The sequence below is a fragment of the Rutilus rutilus genome (genome assembly GCF_951802725.1).
Source record: "Rutilus rutilus genome assembly, chromosome: 24".
Lineage (NCBI taxonomy): Eukaryota > Metazoa > Chordata > Actinopteri > Cypriniformes > Leuciscidae > Rutilus > Rutilus rutilus.
In genome coordinates, this window is record NC_140228.1 from 17,822,230 (window position 1) to 17,844,199 (window position 21,970).

Genomic DNA, 21,970 nt, shown 5'->3' on the forward strand with positions numbered 1-21,970 from the left:
ACTTTCACATAGTAGGCTATTTTGTAAAACTTTTACATGAAACACAAACTAATTTAAAAAGTGTTACGTTTTTACATACCATTCGTTAAAGTACTCAGAGTTTAAAAGATACAAAAGTGTTTCCTTATGTTGGAGCACAGTGGAGCAGAGCGTCCTCTCACTCCGGAGGTCAGCAAGAAATGAAGTTCTGTCAGGCCTACAGAGAGACAGACACAAACCCCGCCCCTAGCCCCGCCCCAACAGCTGTCACCGTGGGAAAACCCCACACCCCCTTCAAGCTCCCAAATAGAAAACACATGTGGTCATCTCCGTGGTCGAACTTAAATGACCAAAGAAAACCGATGCAACGGCTCGAAGAGACCACACCCCCTAACACACCCCTCTCAAAGCTGAGAGGTCAATTTTGATTTAAGGGTGTGTGTAAAAATGACGTCACGTGGGAATCCCCCCATCCCTCCCTCCCTCCCTCCCTTCCCACAACGTCACAGTCACATGAGCTGTTTAAAAACGACCGCAAACTTACAGTGAAATACTACCTGTGATTTTACAAGATAATCTACAATGGCAACGGCTGCCCCTCCGAAAACTCCAGAGAGAAACATTGCTGAAGGTATGGAAGATTTGACTTTAGCTCCACGAAAAAAACGAGGAACGCTCGGGCCATGCTTAACGCAATTTCTTCATGACCCGGAAGATTCTGTGATATATAGTTTTCACTTGTCAGATGGACGTGCGTGTACATATGATTATGACAAAATCAACAGAGAAGTCAGATTTTTTAACGTGGATAACAACGAGAGATTCACCAGCAAGTCCACGGATGATCCTTCGTTAAAATTCACTGAAAGAGATTGGGTTTTATTCTATTCAAAAGTGTGGCCGGATTTACAAGAAGGTACGGACACCCCTCTTTTTATCGGTGAATGGAGTGGTTTAATTATGGGTACGAGATACCGAATTTTAGGGGATCAGATAAACAAGCACCCGAACGATTATGTTTTTATTCTCTGTAGCGACTGTGGTGCAAATCCGGAATTTCAATGGCCTATATGTGAAAAAGATCATTTGAAATTATATGATCTCAAATTCATGTTCCAATGGAAAGATCTAGCTGTGATGGCTAAGATTTTTTCCAAGGTAGATCAGCTTTTCCACTGGACCCATGCATACGAACGTTACACAAACATCAAAGTCAAGCTCTTTCACCCAGAGTGGGATATTCCGTATAGGCGGGGCTCTCGGATAACTCCACCCACAATCTACAAACTTTAAAAGGGGTGTCTCTTGAAACCTTACCTCATTCACGCATCATGTCTCAAGAAAGTGACTCTTCTTCACAACTAATTGGAACTACTGATGGATTACCGGATGGTACAGATGGATTACCTCAGAAAAGCATCGATTGGATAAATAAATTTTGTACAGATCTCGGATACCACAATTTGGCTTTCCTCAGAAACTACGGAGTTTCAACACCCTGTCCCGTGAGCGAGACCCCAGACACAACAAACGATGAGACAGATGGCTGTCTTGGGGATACAGGTCACCGGATTATCAAAGCTATTTTGGCTGTCATTCTGGAAATTTTGATAGACAAACAAATGAAGAAAGACTGTCTGGGCTGCACAGTGGATCATCCTTCGCAGACAAGACACAGTTGTTTGTTTGAACCTTCTGCATATTATTTTTACGGATGTTTTGAAGAAATCAGTCTGAAACTTCACACCCCGGAATTAAAAAACATATTGGCTCAGGCCTTGAGTCAGTACGGAGGCAAACCTCATCTCCAGAGGATCGAGGGAGCTGTTGAGGTTATTTTATACGGCCTCAAAGATGAAATGTACATAGTGGAACAATTATCTTTAATCCGTGAGAAATTAATCGACGAATCATGCGAGGAAATAATTTACACGGCTGTGGATAAATGGAAACTTGCTGTATCTGAAGATCCGGAAATCACACAGGTTTGAAAATGGGAAACTTCTGCTCTACCTCATGGATTACAAAATATTTCTTTAAATCACGTGTTAAATGGGGAATATCTAACCTACTCCACAAGATTATCCGGAATAATTGGAATACAAATACCGTCATAACTTCGGATGAAAAACGGGTGATGGATTTAATGAATGTCGTGAGAGGATTATCGGACGAATGGGATCATATGATAAACATTTCTGTCACTTCCAACAACATGCCATCTGCTGTCATCAAAAACATCATCGATCTAATGTCTAAAGATCAGAACTCTCTTTTTAGAATAGGAAATATATTGTGTATTTGTACGTATGTAACAGATGTCTGTAGTTTGTTAAGTAACGAAAACCCTGATGTATGTAATATTATTGATTTTATAGTCGAATACATTATGGAGAAGAATTTTGAAATGTCTGTGAAATTTTATTTTTTGTTTGTGTGATATAATTCACATTATGTTTGTAACATTCTACTTCTTACATTCTAATAAAAGAAAAAAATCATTTTTTGTTGTCTGGAAATGTTTTTGTAACTTTTATGGTCTGAAAAAAAATGTTTATGACTTTTATATTGTGAAAAAAATGTTTGTGACTTTTATATTGTAAAAATAAAAAAATAAATACTGAACAAATTTGTAATTCGAATCATTATGACTGAAATCTCATAGCGTTGACATGGCAGAACTAATGAAAAAAATATATTACGACCCAGCGAGCTCTGGAGGTTTAGGGGGTAAAGATAGATTAAAACAAGCTGTATTAGAACAACACGGTGTAAGATTATCTGATAAAGATGTGAGTGATTGGCTCGCTAGTCAGGACACATACACACTCCATCGAACCGCACCAATACATTATAAACGGAACCGCGTAGTGGTGTATGGGAAAGACCAACAGTTCCAGGCTGATTTAGTCGATATGACCGCATACTCAAAAGAGAACGACAATATTAAATATATTTTAACTATAATTGATATTTTCTCAAAATACGCGTGGACAAGGGTGCTCCAAAATAAATCATCGTCCGAAGTAACTAAAGCTTTTTTGTCCGTTTTGAAAGAGGGACGTGTACCCATCAAACTACAGACAGATAAGGGTTCAGAGTTTTTCAACAGGCCTTTTCAGCAGATGATGAAAAAATATAATATAACACATTTTGCAACCGCTTCTGAATTAAAAGCGAGTGTAGTCGAAAGGTTTAATAAAACTTTAAAAGGACGAATGTGGAGGTATCTTACAGCTATAAATTCCAAACGCTACTGTGATATATTGCAAGATTTGACAGATGGCTATAATTCCAGTTATCACAAATCCATAAAAATGCGACCGTTGGACGTAAATAAAGAAAACGAATCCGTGGTATTCAACAATTTATACGGGAAAATGGTTAAAAAGACACCCATCTTTAAATTCTCAGTGGGGGATGTGGTCAGAATATCTAAAGTACGGAATATATTTGCCAAAGGCTATGAGCAGAACTATACCGAAGAATATTTTACAATAGCATCTTGTATACCAAGGGATGTACCGGTGTATAAATTACAAGACTATGATGGAGAAATAATACAGGGTTTTTTTTACGAAAAAGAACTCCAAAAAATCATTGTGAGCGATGATAAATCGTTTAAGGTCGAAAAAATTCTCGATAAAAAGCGACGCGGAAAAGCCACGTATGTTTTGGTGAAATGGTTTGGATGGCCATCAAAATTCAATAGCTGGGTTCCTGAAAAACAGGTGATTGATCTTCACACTCCTTTAAAACATTAGGAGAGTCGCTCACGTTCTCATTTTTTAAAAAATGTCTGAGGAGGAGGGGTTCTACGTCACGCTGCCGTGTAATGCATCAGGTCATGTTTACCCCGAAAATCAGATAGGTAATTACAGAACTAGACTGGCAAGAGCAATACATTTAAAAGGATTATGGGAAGTGGCGTTGGTTGAGTTCCACTATCCAAAAACTTGGTATACTTTCAACGAGGAAGACGCTACTTTTATTATTGAATGTACACCATGTTTAAACATGGATGAACGTAGCAAAGTGCGCGGGGATAGTGTTGAAACTTTTCGGAAAGACCTAAAAATAAAATACGGTTATTTTGAGGATATTTTAGTATTACTCAAGGAAATAAACGCAGCTCTTCCACCACGAGTGCAACTCAGGTACGATAATATAAACAATAAGATATCCCTGAAATCAAATCAGAGAGCATCGCTAACGTTTTACGGAAAGCTAGCCATTATTCTAGGATTAAAACCCGGCGTTCCTATCGAAAATCTAAACAGTTCTGATGAACACGAAGAACAGCGCACATACGCACCACATCAGGCTGATATAAGCGGAGGATTTTACACTCTATTTGTATACATAGATATAATAGAATATCAAGCAGTCGGTGATGCGTATGTTCCATTATTAGAGACTGTACACATTGAACCGATCATTAACAAAGCAGTCAGTGTCAGATACAACAAGCCTCATTACGTTCGTCTTAATAAGAACTACATCTCAGACATTGGGATCGAAATTAAAGGGGATAATAATACAGACGTACGATTCACCTACGGAAAAGTTGTGACGAAGCTTCACTTTAGACCGGTGAGAAAACATTTGTTTTAAAAATGGCTTATCTCCATCCGTACCAAGAAGACCCCCACCGGTACATATCATATTACCAGGCCCAGACGGGGCATGGAATGCCAGGCTATGCCGGAAGTGGAGTCATGTATGGTTCCGGTTTTGCGTCAGGGATCGGAGGTCTCTTTCGTGGATTATATCGTATGGCAATCCCGTTTCTAAGAAGGGGTTTCAGTATTGCAAAGCCCCACATAAAAGCTGCGGCAAAAAATATAGTAAGTGATGTAGTCACCAGTGCCTTATCAAAGTCATTTAATAATAATGACAGGGGAGAGGGGCAGAGCGGTCACGGTCTTATGATCATGCGGAGGGGGCTGAAGCCCCCAGGGACCCGTATGAGGAGGGGGCGTGGTCATGGTATAAAGAAGACTAGCCGCGTCACTAAGAAACGCCCAGTTGCAAAAAGCAGAGGAAGAAGCCGGACGAAGCGTCTAAAAAGATCTACAAGTTTGAAAAGACGAAGCAAGACTATCTTCTAATCATGTCGTTGATTCATGCATTGTCAGACGAATGTATTAAATCCGAACTGGATATTTTTACACTTCCCTTAACTCAGACAGCTATTGAGAAAAACACTTATGTGGAAATCCCCCCAATGTCAGCGATTAATGATGCTTCTCCGATTGAGTTTTTCATTGCAGGGACTGGTGAAGATTACACTGATCTGAATAATACATTATTATATACTCGCGTTAAAATAACCCTGCCAGATGGGTCTGACCCCCCGCAGGGAGCCCCAGTGGGTCTTGTCAACTATCCTGGAGCGTGTATTTTTTCGCAAGTGGATGTGTCGCTGGGAGATCGGTTGGTATCACAGTCCTCCAACACGTATCCTTACAGATCCATTTTGGAGATGCTTATCAATTATGGAAAAGATACCCTAGAAAACAACTTTTCAGCAGGACTGTTTTACAAGGACACAGCTGGACACATGGATGCTACGGATCCGGCAGGTGCGAATGCAGGACTGACAAAGAGAGCTGCGTTTACTGACGGTGGCAATGTTGTTGAGTTACTAGCTCCGATACACAGCGATATATTCTTTCAGCCAAAATTACTATTGAACGGGGTTGATATTCGTATTCGTTTAACTAGAGCAAAAGACGAATTCTGCCTTATGCGCGGGGACGCGATCGATTATAAACTAAAAATAATCTCCGCATCTCTTTTTATCAAAAGAGTATCTGTCTCCCCTTCTCTTCGCCTCGGTCATGCACAGGCATTACTGTCATCGACAGCCAAGTATTCTTTTGACAAAGTCTGTGTTAAATCATTTTCTGTGCCGGCTGGAGCACGCGTCTCAAATCACGAAAATCTCTTCCTCGGGACTTTACCAAAATCTATCATTATTGGACTGACAGATAACGATGCTTTTACTGGCTCATACGAAAAAAACCCATTCTCGTTCAAACATTTCAATGTTGAATATTTAAATCTTACCTCAGACGGGGGACATATCCCAAATCGCCCCTTTCAGCCACAATTTAATCTAGGCAACGCGGTCCGGGAATATTATCAATTGGTTACCGCTACGGCGAGACATCTAAAGAATCAGGCTCTGGCCATAGATCGCGAGGATTTTCTTAACGGTTATACACTGTTTGCCTATAATCTTTGTCCGGACGAGGAGTGCTCCCAGCATGTGTCCCTGATTAGGTCAGGAAATATTAGGTTAGAAGTCCGTTTTAGAGAACCTCTACAAAACACAGTAAACATTTTGATCTATGCCATCTACGATTCTCTACTTGAAATATCAAATCGGAGACAGGTGCTGGCAGAACACTACTGAAAATGAACACTGTGGAGTTAACGGAAATTATGGATAACATCACATGTAATGTAAATTTTTTAGGAGTACTCGCTAGCGATCATTTTCCAAAAGAACCGCTGACAGATCTCCCGACTCTATTAATCTGTAATACGGATCGATCGGACGAACCGGGACGCCATTGGCTAGCTATCTATATCGATCGAGATGGGGTCGGATGTTTTTTCGACAGCTTTGGGAATCCTCCGTATTCAGATTTTTTTCCTTCATCCATTCTCGAGTTTCTAAAAAACAATTCTACACGAGTTCATTATTCTACCAGACAAGTCCAAGATTTTACATCAGTCACCTGTGGACAACATTGTGTATTTTTTCTGTATCATATTTCACGGGGTGTTGAGTATAAAGATATAATGAAATTTTACCATAACGATAATCTATTAAGAAATGATACTGTGGTGTCTCTTTTTGTGAAAAAATTGAAACCCATGGTATGTGTTAGTAAAAGATTTAAATGTATCCAATGTGTACAGTCTGGTCAAATGTTCCAGTCTTATTAATTCCTGTGTAACGAATAAATAAAGAATATGTAATGAATAAACGAGTCATAAACAGATGAATAATTTCGTTTTCTTTTATTTCACATCAAAAACAATAACACAATATGTGTACACAGATACAAAATCCCAAACATGATAATATTTGTCAAAAAACAAACAAAAACACATAGCTATGCCATTACATATAATTGTTAAAAATTCATCCATTGTTTCGCATCTACACTGGGTGAGTTAAATACGTTTTCATCAGAGTCGTGTGGATGTGTGTCTGTGTGGCGTTTTTTCAAAGACTTAGTAGGTACAGTACCAAAGTCATCCGCGTGTGTTTTTCTTTTAAACGATTCAATCATCCGCCTTAGATTATGATTGGTTACAGTCGAATAAGGAATCTTTAACCCCACAAATGCATCCAGAAACTCATACCAGCCTACAGGACGTCGGTTGTCTTGCATCATTTGCGGTGATGTCACACTCTTTACCAGATCAAATATATGGGACCCTGAAATGATTCTCCCTTTATAAATAAATTCTCCATCATCTGTCCATGAAGACACGTGTTTGGCTTTGGACATTTTACCCATAATATATTTTACATTTTTTAAGCTTCTCTGAGGAATATTGTTTAAAACTTCTGAGACGATTGGGTCATCACTGACGTCATCATGCCTAACATCCGGGGTATGGGGGGTGACAGGTGTCTCGTGTTCAGGTAATGCAAGAGTTAGAGTGTTACTTTCCATATCACCTTGTTTTACCACACTTAAAAATCGTTGTAAAACATTAGTGTAGAGCTTGGATTTTTCGTAAGCGTTCAAATCATGCTTCTGTAGTATATCTCTAATAGATGAGTCCAGATCATTCTCCACAACCGTATGAATATTTTCAGGAGCCGGAGCAGTCCTTAGTCTATCGAGTTGATGTTTTGGTACAAGATATAATTTCTCGGTATGTTGCATTTTTCTCTTCAGAGTCAGTTTCTAGTTATTAAACTGGTTATGAAGGGGAGCGCTACACTGAGAAGGGGAAGTATGAATCCACCTTTTTGGTTAATCATACGCCTCTTTCTGTTGATATTAATCTTTTTATTTGCAACGTATTTTAATTCTTTTTTCCTTCTTTTTAAAGTCCCGTGCTGTTGCACAGTTAACGGGATTTTACCATGAAGAATATTGAGAGCCACTTCGCATAGAGCCAATATTAACTCGTCGGGTGATGATTGGAGAATAACACGTCGCTGCTTGGGGGAGCTCTTATATAATAACTTTAAGAGGTAGAGATTTCTGGACAGCCGGGTGCTCATTTTCACTTCGGAACGTAGACCACCGGATAGTCTGATAGTAAATCCGTTCTGAGCCTGAATTTTTCAGGGGTGTGTGGTTTATAATCGATTAACAAATAACTGTGAGGACGTTCAGTTGCATCGTTATACGCCTCGATAAAAAATCGTGCATTGGCTGGGTACATTTGGCGACCCAGAATACCAATTTGCTGCTTATCGCGAGGGTTTTTAAATATAATTAAATAATTTGTATTTAGAGCGATTGTTCTGGAAGATTTACCTTGAAAAAACAGATTCTGTATTAATAGCAGACAACTAATCTTCATGTGATGTACTAGGCGTGTAAAAACGTTCTCAACCTCAGAGTTGGATGAGGCTTGCAGCATAACATCATCTAGGATCAGGAGAGAGACTTTACCAGGGGGAAATAACGATTGATCAGCAAGTTTCTTTGGTATACCTTCAATGAATTTAATATCAAAAGCATGTGACATTTCATCATACATTGGTTGCCAGGATGTATACACGTACACAAAATTATCAAACTTGACAGAACACATTTTCTGTGAATTAAACATCAAAGTTTTCACAAAATAAGTCTTCCCGGATCCACTTTGTCCAACCACGATGGTGGAGAACGGATGATGCATTCTCCAGTCGAACACATCTGTTTCACACATTTTTAAAAATATTGTTAGAATCCGTAAGGTAATGTCGTATAATCTGGTTGGAGTAATCGCTTATTGTACACAAGTCTGAAACTTTTCACGATTGATCTATTGTGCAATGTAAACCCCCTCTTATTTCGTGTGATGGTGTCTGTTTTTGCCGACAGGTGTAATTTGACACCTGTTTCGACATAGGCTCGCACAAGATCGCTCAGACTCTGTAGTGTAACTATTTCAGCGTTCTCTGCTGTTAACGTGATGCCTTTAGCTTTGAGATATGAATGACCATCGGACGTCTTAAATGCATAAGATTTTGGCCCTGATGAAACGAATTGAACAATATGCTGGCCAGAATCTAACTCGCTCGTCAGCTGACCGAGATATGACCCTGTTTCAGGCGTCCAATCACCGGGTTTTGACACAAAAATCACACTGTCTGTATCGGCATAAATCGCTCGTTCGGCTAATTTATCCAGAAGATTATACAGCTCGAGTCGCCCGTAGCAAGTCGTAAAAGCGCCCACAAAACAATTTACATCACGTGTGGGAGATGGGTCTTGTGCCGCACTACTCGACTGAATCAGAGCCACTGTGTCAGATACGAAAGAGAAATGACGTATTACGTGGGCGTGGCTAAAGAGACGTTGAGTGAACTCTTCTGGGTTTGTCAGGAGTTCACTGTGTGTAAGGTGAGATCTCAGACAAAACCTACCCCAAAGTGTATTCAAGATGAGCTTAGCAATGGATCTTTTTGCTGGATTTTTTATTATTTTAGATGGATCTAACTGGATCCCTTCTTTATCCAGGTAATCAGCTACGTAAGATTGTTTTTCTATCTCTGTCACTACATCGGGCGGATACCCCGACGCTTCCTGTTTCAGTTTGAGGAATGTTTTAACATATTCGGTGAATAATGTATCGCACGTGTCTGGGAAATGCCAGACCTCGTGTATTTTTATTATCCGATAGCCGTGTTGAACAGCCTTCTGGACCTCAAGGGTCACCCATGTGCCAGTAATACATCTATCACCCTCTGTGTGGCAGCACTGCGTCTCCTGAATCTGATTCTCTACACAAGTCTTACATAGAGGAAACATTAATTTACCCCCGCACCTGTAAGGCAATACTGGATGATATAATCCACGCGGGGGAAGAACTTCCGCCTTTATGAACCCAAAATAGTTTTCTATCCCTTCAAAGTCCCTGAATATAATTTTAGGATGACCTATAGGATAGGTTTTACTCGACTGAACGAACGGGTATAACGATGTGAAATCAAAGTAGTCGATCCTCTCATTTTCACCTGTTTGGTGATACAATTTGTAGGCATTTGTGCGCCCGCCAAATAATGCGTCCCGAGGTCTCAGCCTCTCAGGTGCTTCGTAAGATGACATGAACCGCATGACGTCAGGATCTGTCTGTTTTAACCCCTCCCACTCACACTCCCAGATTGAAATGACACGCAAGCCGTACACTTTTCGGAGGGTTTCTAGTTTTGTATCCGACTGTCTTCTGAGATCACCAAAAGTCACTTTCGATAAAGGTTGAATTTCTTCTGACTTAAATCTACAAGAATGCCCATGAAAAAAACACCCTAAGTACTCAAAGGCTGTCTTTATTCCATTAGCATCCTCATAATAACCATCAAGGTGATATGGGCCGATGGCCCGCTCCCCATGGTTTAGCGCATGTTGTATCTCAACGTTTTGACTCAGTTTGAAATACTCAAGCCACTGGATAGATGTGTTTGAAAACGTTTTGTGTTGATTAATATAGGCATGGCTGTGTGTTAGAGCTAACGTGTCGCGCGAGAGAAAATTTGTTTTGAAAGTTTTCATACACACACCTGGTAATGTGATTGACTTGAATGGGTCGATGTTTGTGAATTGTATAAATTCGGTTCTGTATCTCAAGCATGCGTCCCGTAGAATAATTACGTCATTCCTACAGTAAAAAGCGAGTTCCTTTCTGAAGTTAAAGATACCACCCAATACATCTGAATACCATGTGTTAAATCTGACACGTTCGGTCTCACTCATTGTCTCATATCCGTAAAACTCTTTTGCAGGATAGGGACCGATATATTCTGCATTTTGTGGTTTATTGAAAAGGTGGGGGAAGTATCCCTTCGCATGTGCATCTAAGTTAAGGGCTGCTGGTATTTTTGCAAGCTTGAAGGGAATAAATTGCCACGAGTCAATGAAACGCTGCTTGAAGACAGTATCATACATATATAGAATTCTGCAACCCTGCATAATAATCTTTGGACTTATTCCTTCGGTGGTAAGATACTCTAACAGAATGTAGGAATCAAAGCCGGAGGAATTATGTGCTATGAAAGTATATCCTGCATATTTTGGGCGTCTGAAGTGTTTAATCAGACGTGCCACACAATCTATCCCTCCGGCTTCAAACGTCTCACCTGCGTGTGTCATTGCACATACAAAATTAGCCACATGTTTATCATTCTGATACATTGTCTCAAAGTCATAATAAATGTATTTATCGTCTTTTGGTTCAGGTTTTAGAGGCTGAATGTAACATTCATGATCACCTCCACTGGTCAAAATCTCGTAACAATGTACACAATGGTCTGGAGAGCATTTGTGAGTTTTTATTTTTTCACCACCAGGTGGCATTCTATAAACGGCATGGCATTTTGAGCAAAATCTCACAGTTTCACACTGAGATCTTTCGCCGGGGCCTTGTGATTTTTTATGTGATTCGTAACAGAAGTTGTTTTTACAGAATCTCAGACATTCTGCACACTGTCTTGTTCTGCTTGTGTACGAGCGACATTCGGATGTCATACATATCTTGCAAACAAACTGACATTCGTGTGTTTTTCTATCTTTATGCCCCTTGAAACAGTACTCACACACGTACGAAGTTCCTATAAACCCTGTTAAATTTCTTATTAGATGGAAATGCCCCTCGTGCAGAAATAGATGGGCTGTCTTTAGGTGTAATTCGTCTGTGTTTTTGTAGACCTGCAGTTTCCCAGCGCAGTCTCTATGAAAAACTACAATTTTTATGCCTAATTTATTTTCGAAAACAGACAAATTGTGGAGCCCTATTTGCTCGTCTATCTTAAAACCGCATCCTGTATGAATCTCCATTGCAGGCGTCTGTAACTCTTGATCTGTGAATTTTGGATTGAGGAAATATGCTAGACAGTAGCTCAAACACATTTCATTATCGATATTAATAGGGCTAAATAAATGCATTTTATTCCTACTAATACTCTCGCTGATAGCCAGGTCACTAATCTTCCTTCGTCCGCCCCCCGCTTTATCACGTACAATTGAGATCTGTAATGTTAAGGTTGAATCGCTGGTCACGTCACTATTACTCTGAGTAACTTGTTCAATCTGATTTATGAATGATGAAGGGTCGTGGTTGTTATCAGGTGTTAATACTGTATTTACAGACCCCGGTAGACTTTCTCCGGCAAGAGCTATGTTTATGAAGCCTGTTTGACCAGCTAGCTGTTGTGAAAACTCAACCACCTCGTTTAGAATATTATGGAGGCGTGAATTATATTCTACAAAATCGGTGGTCTGTATTTGTCTGAGATCTAACGATCTTTGTAACTCTACACCATTAAAACGCGGTCGCGGTGTTATTGTGAAATCCCCAACAACACCCCCGTTTACCATCAGAGAATCTATCTGCGAACGACTTAACTCCGTACGTCTGTTTTGAGAAGCCCCTACTGCACCACCCATCTGTGGACTCTCATCTTCATCATCTATCCAACCATGTTGGTCTATTATGATATTATTCAATCTTTCCGCATTAGACAAATCATTACTATTTAGACCTCTTAACTGTTCACGTATTAAAAGATTGAGTCTCTCGTTATTCTCAGACCTAGGATTTGATCTTGAGCGAGTTATTTCATCACACTCGGAGTCGATTCGTTGCCTTTTAGGAAACATTTTGATATGTTTTTATTTTTAAAATTGTGTGAAACAGAAGCGTACCATCAAATATACCTCATAATATTGTTAATGGTATACATCATAACTATCAGTAAAACATAATCACGCACATACACACCTAAAAATAAAAATAAAAAAATAAAAAACAATAACAGAAATAGATTTAAAAAAAAGAAAAACTTTAAAAAACACAACACAAGATCTCACACACCTAGATAAAAAATAACAGACAAATGCTTTTCAAACAATAACAGTGAAATGGATTTTTTTTAAAACTAGTCAACCATTCTCATGTATCGGTCGATTGTCTTTGCATAATATGTAATCTTTCAGAGATTAAAGACAGAACAGTAATTAACAAGGAATGGTCGTTCCTCACCTCCGAAAGCTCTTGCTGTAGTGATAAGACCGTGTTACGCAATAGTCTGTTTTCTTCCAAGACCCTGTCTTGGGAAACGGCGAAAAATTCCACCGTACTTCTTAAATCGGTGGTGTGTTGATTCTGTGTATCAATGAGTCTATGCAGTAGGTCCACAATACCATTCTGGGCTCCTGAAACTATTTCCACTGTCTGATGGTAAGTGAGCGGTAATGTGGCGACTTCCAGAACACGTTGGAAGCTTCTGTTAGCCGTTCGTAAAGTCGCGTAACTCAGGCCAGAGAGATCTCGCGCGTTGAATAGAGGACTGAAGGTCCGCTCATCTTCATCGGTACTATCTGAAGTTCGCCGTTCAGAGTTGATGGTGTTCAGTACAGATTGCTGAGATTCAAAAAACACTTGGGCCTCTCTTTCGTCGGGGGATTGTTCTAGAACAAAAAATATATATATATATTACGATTTATTTAATATAGATAACATATAATGAAACAAGGAATATATCTTTACCTTCTTCCGAAGAATTAGGACTCTCATGAGAATATTTCCCAAATCGTTTTTTTCCTTGAGTTGTGGATGAGACAGATGGACTTTCACTGTTTTCTTCTAAAAACAAAACAAAAAGACAAAACAATATTATGTAGAAAATAGAGTAAAAAATTCAACACGTAAAAATGATATAAATAGTTTTCTTTTTTTCCTTTACCTCTCTCCGGGTAAATTAATTCTTTTCCATAAATTTCTCGAAGTCGTTTGACCCCTTTGGGCGGGCCGCCAATTATGTTAGCCGCTCCGGTGATTTTCGATGGGAGAGATAGGGTCGGAGGGGAAGATTCTACAGCTTCGACTTCTGGTGAAGCTCGGCTTTTGACGTTCTCTGTCTCTCTGCAGGCTTGAGGTCGAGGTGTCGTGTTTGGTGTAATGTCTTCGTAAACCTGAGTGGCTGGAGCTGGATCGACAACCAATGGGTTGTTAGCTGGCTCCGGTGGCGGGGCGGGGCTATAAGACGATGCATCGCCCGCTGTAATCTCTGGTGAAATAGGTATATGAGTTGATTTTTTCTTTAAAACAAATATTAAAATAGTAAATATAAAAAAGACATAAGAAAATATAGCCCCACTTACCTTGGAAAAAATCATCTGCTGAAACCCCTTGTGGGAACGATGTATCATCTGTAAATAAAACCATTTATTGAGATATCTTTTTCAATTTTGTAGGGTAGATTTATAATCAATGATAAAATACGAATAAAAATACTTACATAGATGATTAAGAATTTCTCCTATTTCTGATTCAAAATAATGATCCGGGTCTCGAATTTGGTTATTTTTAGCCATTGCCTCGACTCAATGTTGCGTCTCCTTCGCTGACTTGGTGCACGAATGAATCAGTGAGTTACCTCCTTTTAAAGATTACGATACAACGCGTTTTAAAAAACACTTTTTACCCCTTCCTATTTCAAAGAAACCCTTAATCACGACATGTGGTAGGAATTCTGATACCTGATTTGTATGGCTAGAAAAACATATGTTGTATCTGACGTCATCTCTTCAAATAAGCTCTGCAATAAAACTAATTCACACAAATCCGTCAAAAAGAGAAAAAATAAAATATGCAGGATGTTATCACATAGCCCATAACACCTTGTGTAGACATTATGACGCCGGGTGTAAGCGCGTGCGTGTGTGTGTGTGTGTGTGTGTGTGTGTGTGTTGTATGAGTTGAGAGAGCCTTTAAAAAAACTTTGAATATAGGTTCATTTGGTAACAATTAGACATTGGAAACCATATTATTTACCACATTTCATTATCGATGTTCAAAGTGGTTTACAAAAATAAATGATACAGAAATAATCTGAATTAGAGTATGCGTGTGTGTGTGTGTGTGTGTGTGTGTGTGTGTGTGTGTGTGTGTGTGTGTGTGTGTGTGTGTGTGTGTGTGAATGAGTGAAATATTCCCTATGGAATAGTTTTTTATAAAAGAATAAAATCACAACTAGGCCTATCTCTTATCATGTTTGCGGTCGTTTTTAAACAGCTCATGTGACTGTGACGCTGTGGGGAGGGAGGAAGGGAGGGAGGGATGGGGGATTCCCACGTGATGTCATTTTTTAAACACACCCTTAAATCAAAATTGACCTCTCAGCTTTGAGAGGGGTGTGTTAGGGGGTGTGGTCTCTTCGAGCCGTTGCATCGGTTTTCTTTGGTCATTTAAGCTCGACCACGGAGATGACCGCATGTGTTTTCTATTTGGGAGCTTGAAGGGGGTGTGGGGTTTTCCCACGGTGACAGCTGTTGGGGCGGGGCTAGGGGCGGGGTTTGTGTCTGTCTCTCTGTAGGCCTGACAGAACTTCATTTCTTGCTGACCTCCGGAGTGAGAGGACGCTCTGCTCCACTGTGCTCCAACATAAGGAAACACTTTTGTATCTTTTAAACTCTGAGTACTTTAACGAATGGTATGTAAAAACGTAACACTTTTTAAATTAGTTTGTGTTTCATGTAAAAGTTTTACAAAATAGCCTACTATGTGAAAGTTAAATGCTTACAAGTCAACATTTTTAAAATTATCTTTTTGTCAATGTTGTTTTAATGTTTTTAACATCTTGAAATAACACTAAGTCATTTTTTAATAACTATTTTTAGAGAAAAAATGCAGTTTCAACTCATTTCATTAATGTTTTAATGTTTTTTAACGTTGAAAGTTTAACGTTTAAAGTGGTGAATGTACATCTGTCTTCTTTAATAAAAAAAACACTGATCTCACACTCTGACTATGTTTTTATTTCTTAAAAAAGTTTTAAATATACACTGTTTAGAACTACTGAGCGTGGGAAATTTCTCACGCTTCAGATGTTCAACCCATAAGGAGGTGTGTCACAAGTCCGATTTTCCCATGTTGTACGTACAGCCCCTAAGTGGGAGGAGCTAGCGTGGGAAAATTCCCACGGTGTACGTACAGCCCATAAGTGGGAGGAGCTAGCGTGGGAAAATTCCCACGGTCAAAAGGGGCGGGGCTTTGAGGGCCATAAAGCAATAAAACTGTCAGTTTTTTGACGAAAGGTGCCCTCTATTCTCTCTCTCATTCAGAACAGCTGGCGCTGATCGGCTCATCAGTGGATAACGAGCCAGCTGATGAGCCGCGCCCATTCACTCAACACGCACACACATAGCGAGAGAGAGTCAATGAATCCATGAACCGTGACACAAACAGCGTGCCGGGAGAGGGCCAATAGCCTCGGACCTCGAGCACAGAGGCCAAAATGAAGTTGCGTTTCCACTTTCAGGCCAGTAACTCCGCAGTGATTCCCTAAAACACACCCTTAACATGGCTCCATAGAACAACATCAGACAACCCCACCATTTCACCAGCTGACTGAAAACTAGCTAGATCGCAAAATGAGCATGACAGATGCAAACGTTTGGTCTTAACTTAAAGACTTGAGATTCTAGTATCGATATTTGACCAATGTTTTACAATAAAAATGTTACAGTGACATTAACTTATTAATTTGTGTCAGGAGTGCTTATCAATCATGCTGAATAAAACTGGTATTTATCATTTCATATAAAAGAGCAACACATACCTATTCGGTTGCACCTGCTTCCATGCATTTGCGGTCACTGGTCTTAAAAGCCCTAATGGAGTTGTTTTGTTCATTCCTAAAGTTTACACATTTAGGAAAATATTGAGAAAAGATCATTATGTTTACATCACATTTCTTTAGAAAGAAGGTGCATTTCTATTAATTTTGCACAAAATTATGAGATCTGAGGAGGTTTTAACGATCTCTCCCGTTTCACTATACTGTTATCCTTTCAGCTAGAGCAAGAGGGAGCTCACAAGCAGAAAACAGGAGTTATTAGTTCTACCAGAAAGACTCAGAAGATAAAGTGATGTAACAAAGCATATATTTATTGGCAGCCCGGCAAGCATTGTAAAGTTCTTTGGCGTAGGCCCCGTCCATAGCTCGTAATCCGAGGGTAGCGGATCTGCATCTCCTGCCTGAAGACGAAGGCAGGGGCGCAGCCGACCCCCCCTAGAAGGTATGGACAGGACCATCCTGGTGGTGGTGGGGAGGATGGAGGTTGTTGTCGCGTCAGCATCTGCGAACTCAAACATGAGTAAGTACCTATCTTTTATACAAAAAATATAAAGACGTGATTGGATAGAGATGAGGTAATAAGTGACGTAGTGATTGAGTCTTCCTGGCAGAACTATGACATAGCCTATGTGGATGCATTAGTCCGGTATCAAAAAATGCACAGGGAAGAAAGAGACATATAAAAATATGTGTATTTATTATCGCAATGGTTAGCATAAGTAGCCTTTAGCATCACATATAAATATATATCTGCCTCATACAGTGATCAGAATCTCCATCGAATCGCAACACTCGCTGGTGTCTGAGAGTGAGTTTTGAACTGAAAATTGCTAAAATTATCTTAATGTTGAAGTTAGCTGGTAGCCTGATAAAATAACATGATACATTTATTTTATAAAATAAAAAACATCCAAAAAGCTCTGGCCATTTGCCCCGAGGAAGCCCAGATGAGGCCTGATCAAGCCCTGGAAGTGACAGTGGAAGCGCGACTGGTCCTGGCACGCACTAGCATGCTCGATTTTGGCCCGATAGTGAAAACACACCTATGCTGTTGCATGGAAATTTTAATTAATCAGGCATGTGACACTGGAACCATTTTTCTCAAATAAATTAACATTTACTTACATCATCTTCAAGAGACTGAATCAGGGTCTTGAGTTCTCCAGTGTCTTTGGCTTGGTACAACCGCAAAAATCCTTTCAGGTACTCAAACCCATGGAAAAAGGTTGCCTTAAGGTCTGTGGACACTATGCATCGAAATTCTGTTAGTAAAATGCCAGACCTACAATTAGAATATTACAGTTTTTTTTAATTTTTTTTAACAATTGCTAGGACACATTTCGATACTTGCGTCACCTTTTCAGTTTTCAAACGTGCAGATTGGCCTGTAGTTTTGGTAATGGTTGTCTGTAAGAGACAAGAATTCATGCAAAGAAAGATTAATTGAAAGATATATTCATTGAATTTATTTTGTGCCAAAGCAGTGATAAATGATCCACAGTTTAACCCACATAGACCACTGTTGTGCTTAATACTGTGTGAAGAGTTTTGACAAAGTAAACCAAGTATTGAGAAATGGGTTCTAAAAATAAAAATAAGTAAATAAGTGTTTTAAGTTTTAGAATAGGTAGTTAAAAAAAGACGGTTGATAATGCAAGGCAATACTGTATTACAAAAGTAACCGATGTCTTAGTAAAGAATGCTAATGGGTAAATAAAGCAGGCCATCTGCTCCTCACATCTTTAACCTGTTTAGGATATGTTCACACACAATGTCTACAATGTAAAAAACGTATAAAAGGCTCATGTGTGAAAGCAACTACGTTAACATTAAACCACTACCGTTAACGTTATTAAAATGGACTCAATGGAAACGGGTCAATGAAAGAGGACGACATTTTTGAAGCAAAATTATAATAAATTTAAACTAGAGGTGGGCATAGATTAATTTTTTTAATCTAGATTAATCTAGATTAATTTTGAAATTAATCTAGATTAATATGGCTCATTGAATTCTGCCCGAAGGCATTCAGAATATGTGTGCTACCCAAATAATGACTATAAAAGTGTCTTTGAGAACGGGTTTCTCAAGCCAGGTGGTGCATTAGACCAGGGGCTCATCTCCTGTTTCCAAAATGAATCACAAACTGCTTGAGAAAGCTGTTCTACTCATAGACTGTAAAAGGTTACTATTGTACTGTTACCGTCCGTAGGCAACATTAGGTAGGCCTATGTTATTATCAACTACTATAGGCTATCAATTAGGGATGGGGGATATGGCCTAAAAAATCCATATTGTGATGCATTGCAGCCGTTTGCGATAACGATATATATTATAATAAAACCATTTCAGAACAAGTTACACAGACCCTGCTAAACAACTGCTAAATGTTTTTTTTTTTTTTTTTAAGGGTGTATGTAGTTTTGAGAACATATATTGTGCAAAACTGTAAGTATACAACATAATTTTGCAGATAAATAATATGTAAGTACACTAGCTGCAGAGACTCAAGTAGGTCTAATGTTTATTATGGCTTGGAGCTTATGAAACCCCAAATTTAAAATTTGAATATTGTCTAACTGATGTCTTTTCAGTTAAAAAGAAACACAACAACGATTCTTAAAATCGGGTGCAGACAGAGATTATGGCTACACCACTAAGATATATTGGGAATAATACGCGCGCGCTGGTATTCAGTGATATGTTTCGTTTTGAATTTGAGGTGGTAGAAGGGATTAGTCGTGTGTTAACTTACCGAACTGTTACCCCACACACTCTGTCTATAGTTTGCTGCTGCTCGTAGGACGGCTTAAATCCAAACCAAGTCCAAATAATGGAGGTTGCACCGATCTTTTTCACCACTTTCAGTAGTTTACTTAAGATGACGACGAATATACATTAATGCGTTGCAGCTGGGTGTACCTCGCAGCCAGGGGTAGATTGCGTCATCATAGCTTGTGTAGTATAGAGCCAGCTCCCAACCCAACTTTGAGAATAGATTAACGGCGATATTTTTTTTATCGCGCGATAAGAGTCTCGCGTTAACGCAGCACGTTAACGCCGATAACGGCCCACCACTAATTTAAACCTTCTTCTGAATTTTCGCTGCCTAGGAAATAAATTAAATTACCCTAGACAAAACCAGTCTATTAAGACATTGAATTTTAAAATTACTTACCATAAACCGTCTTTCCTTGCCTCTGAAGAAGCTGAGGAAAAAATCGCGTCCTCTCGTTCAAGTGTCGTCTGTGTCATACGTGCTCCCGGGCGTCCGGCGCATGCGCAGGGAAAATTGAGACTCAGAGGTCTAGTGAACTATCTATTAGTAGAATCAACTAATGTTTTTATTTTATATCAATGCATTGCCACCAAGCCATTAGTTTAATAAACCTTAACTAAAAATGTTTTGTTATCTGAACAACATTAGTGCATCTAAGTTGATTTGACAAAAGAAAATATGTTGTGTTAACAAATCATGGAAATAATTTTTTACAGTGTGTTGTGTGTCCTCAATCAATCAACCCACGTCGAGTCTGAGGAGGAGGGGGCGGGGAAACAACTCTCTCCATTTTTTTTTATTTGGACTGCAGTACCAATTTCAACCGCTAGCTGTCAATATTACATACTGCACCTTTAAGGGATAATTCACAGCTTGGCGTTTATTACAAAATTTTAGTAAATGACTTGGAAGCAAAACCCCACCCTGACGCGAAGTGCATTAAAATAATGTAATGCATACCTAGCTGTGGATTATCCCTCTTATACCATGGTTACTTTCCAGCGCTTTGATATTTGACCAAAATCATTAAAAGGACGATTATTTTTGTCAGCTTTATGACTTTTAATCCTCCTGTCATCAGTACTTTTTGCTGTTCCTGTGTGGCTGGGAAAGAGCTATGCAACCATTTGGTTGGCTTGCTGTTTCAGAGTGCACACTACAGCATGATGAAACTTAAGACGGTACCACCCACAATACCCAGCACAAGCACTCTACAGACTTGGCACAGGCCCAGGACTCGGGTATAGTAAACAGCTATTAACTATTTTATGCATGAATTATGACAACCTCAGACAGTATTTTTGTCCATGTGTTTTCATTGCTCCAAGGACATGAAAAAACAAGTTTTGACTTTCTAATAGCTGTCCACTGCTGCAAACTCTAAACATAAAATGATTTATTTAGAAAAATTAAGCTTTTAAAGTTTTAAACATGCTCTCAGTAATAACATACAGTAATTTTTATTTTTTAACAGGGAATCCATCCTGAAGCAGTGGATTGATTACTTGTGAGGAAGTCAAAAACCTGTCGCAGAAGTGGTATTAAGTCCACTCTTTACAGGTGATTACATTTACATTATTTTATGTCCAGCAAAAAGATGTACAAAAAAAAAAAATCTTTTGTAACAACAATATACACTACTGGTCAGTAATTTGGGGTCAGTCATTTTTTTCTTTTTTACTTTTATTCAGCAAGGATGTGTTAAATTGATAAAAAGTGATAGTAAAGAAGATTTATATTATTAGAATAATTTTTTTATTTTTTATAAATGCAGTTCTTTTTAACCTTTTATTCATCAAATATATTAGGCAGCAGAACTTTTCCAACACTCATAATAAATCAGAATATTAGAATGATTTCTAAAAGTTCATGTGATAGACTAGATGTCGCATGTGACACTGAAGACTGGAGTAATGATCCTGAAAATTCAGCTTTGCATCACAGGAATAAATTATTTTCGAAAGTATATTCAAATAGAAAACTATTATTTTAACTTGTAATAAAAATTTCACAATGTTACTGTTTTTTTTCTTCTTCTGTATTTATGATCAAATAAACAGCCTTGATAAGCATTAGAGACTTCTTTAAAAAATATAAAAAAATCTTAATGTTTCCAAACTTTTGACCTGTATACTGTATATATATATATATACAAATATATACTGTATATACACATACATAAATATATATATTAACTCTTAAGAGTGCTGATGTGCTTAAACTAGTGCTGATGTTGATTTATTGTTTACTGTTACATGAATAGTTTACCCAAAAATGATATTTATACTACAAATTATGGCATAAATTTCATTTTTGGGTAAACTACTCTTAAAGATTCTATTTTATGAATTAATGTCTATTTTGGTTGAGCATCTGTTTGTCTT

At 38.7% G+C, this 21,970-nt stretch overlaps 1 protein-coding gene and 1 long non-coding RNA gene across 4 annotated transcripts in view; both read right to left on the minus strand.

Moving 5' to 3' along the window:
* LOC311284414 (B-cell receptor CD22-like) overlaps positions 1 to 21,970 on the minus strand; it is a 74,253-nt gene that overhangs the window by 24,083 nt on the left and 28,200 nt on the right. The window lies entirely within an intron of this gene.
* On the minus strand, positions 11,896 to 14,096 carry LOC311283602. The gene is made up of 3 exons (XR_014626088.1): positions 13,913 to 14,096; positions 13,717 to 13,812; positions 11,896 to 13,637 (listed from the first exon to the last, which is right to left on the minus strand). It is a non-coding gene; the product is annotated as an uncharacterized lncRNA (long non-coding RNA).